At 45.6% G+C, this 2,112-nt stretch overlaps 1 protein-coding gene across 7 annotated transcripts in view; it reads left to right on the plus strand.

Annotated features, from left to right (window-relative positions):
- lama5 (laminin, alpha 5) overlaps positions 1–2,112 on the plus strand; it is a 347,871-nt gene that overhangs the window by 8,311 nt on the left and 337,448 nt on the right. The window lies entirely within an intron of this gene.

Consider the following 2,112-nt stretch of genomic DNA (forward strand, 5'->3'; position numbering starts at 1 on the left):
AGTGAGGACAGTGACACTGAGCACAGCGAGGCAGAGGATGTTCGTGAGGAGTAATGTTCTGACATGACACATCTCAGCTACTCTCAAGTTTAAACCAGTTTGCATTATTTTATTGCAATGTTTTTTCCTATTCAGATTGTCATTCGTTTGAGATATACTGTAAATATTTTCTGTATAAAAATTAAATTTGGTGTTCAAAGAAAAAAATTTTTTTTCAAACTTCAGTCTTGAAAAAGGGGGGGTCATCTTATAATCGGGGCCGTCTTATATTCGGGCCAATACGGTATATGTTTTTTTTTTCCACTTTATTGTGCATTTTATGGCTAATGCGACGTATATTCCGGAGCGACTTTTAGTCTGAAAAATACGAGGTTGTAGATGTATGTTGCAAAAAATTAACAGTTTTCATCAAAAGGAAAAACTCCCGAATTGATTGTGCCATTTTGATATATTATATTCACCTTGGTAGCCCACCAAAAAGGAATATTTTTTTAACAAAACTGTTGAAATTGAGTGATGAAATGAGTGGTTTTGGGGTTGCTATACTGCCAAAATCCAGGAGTTTCCAGGGAGCTTTGCCCCCTGGGCTACCTCCGGGCCTGTGGGCCCCCAATAGGGGCCTATGGCCCCCGGCCCCCTGCGGCCCTCAATGGGGGCCTGTGGCCCCTGGCCCACTGCCGCCCCCATTTGGGAGGGGCTGCAGCCCCTGGCCCTCTGCGGCCCCCAGTGGGGGGGCATGTGCCCCCCCACTCGGGGGCCTTCGGCCACCCCAGTGGGGCATTCGGCCCCCAGACCCTGGCTACTTTTCAGTGTTTTTTTTCATTTGCCGTTCTCATCCCTGATGTTAGGATCAAGCTCCCCAGATAGTTTGGATGAACACTGTTCGCCAGGTAAAAAGAACGACAATTTCAGAATATGTCCAAATTGTCGATAAAAGTAAAATCAAGATGGACTCAAATGTGCGGGAACAATGTATGAAGGCTTGGAAGGCTAAAGCGCTCGATGAAGTGGGATAGCGTTGGTATACGGCTGCTTATCCACACGGACGAGTTTTGGCAAGTTTTAAACTGGGCGAAGAGGGTGTGCTTCAACTGTCTTGTTTGTCCGCACGTGGACAATGAGCAGGTATATGGATGGTGAAAGAGAATCAAGAATGCCAGGCAGGATAGGATGTTCACTATGTCCATAACCTTGACTCTAGGGTAGCAGCGAGTGATAACATGTTTATAATGAATGTCTGAGAATGCTATCCCCGACAATGACTATGGTTGGTGGCAATAGACAGAGTGAAGAAGGAGCACTGGGATAGCTACGGGGAGATTTCTGATGCCGTCATTTAAAATGGTATTGTCGAGGCTGGGTAGCAGCTGGAGATGACATCGTCAGAGGCGGTGTGGTGGCTGAGCAGCCTTAAGGGTGAGTGGGCGACTGCACCACAGGTGGACCTACCCACTCAGGGATTTCCTGAAGGGTTCATCGCCGCGGGTGGTGAGGTATCCCTAAGTGCACCTGAGACCATGGGCCCCAGGTTAGATCCAGTGGCAGACTTCTCCGACAATGAGAGCATAGTAGTGGCAGCAGCAAAATCATGACGGCAAATCGATTTTTCAGAACGAGCTGGGAGAGAGATGGTTCTCTGCTCTTCTTGGTACTGGACAAACTTCAACCTGGGTAGTGTGACATAATGGTGTTGAGAAGTGTGGCCAGCAAGCTGTTCTGGTTACTGCTATGTTTAATGGGCATTATGTTATACAAGCCCTGATGACTGGTGCCAGTATGGCACCATTGGGCAAGCTAATAGCAGTTTGATGAGCTAAGGCTGGTGAACGCTATGCTAGCTGTTTGCTAGCAAGCTGGGTCACGCGTGGAAGCGTATGGCATTGAAAAACCGCAAAACTTAAACTGACATGACTAAGAATGTATTGCGTGGCACAATACATTTAATTTATAAAGTTATAGAGATGTTAATCCTTGTTATATATATGTGCGTTTGTGTTACCAGTAATTGAATGTGTGTCATATTTAAACCTCAACATATTTGTTTTATTTCTAAAAAAAAACGTGACTTAAAGTTGTGTCACGTATAGACCCAGAAGCAGACATGACACAAAA

Source organism: Syngnathus floridae, chromosome 2 (assembly GCF_059516105.1).
Source record: "Syngnathus floridae isolate MCC-2025c chromosome 2, RoL_Sflo_1.0, whole genome shotgun sequence".
Classification (NCBI taxonomy): domain Eukaryota; kingdom Metazoa; phylum Chordata; class Actinopteri; order Syngnathiformes; family Syngnathidae; genus Syngnathus; species Syngnathus floridae.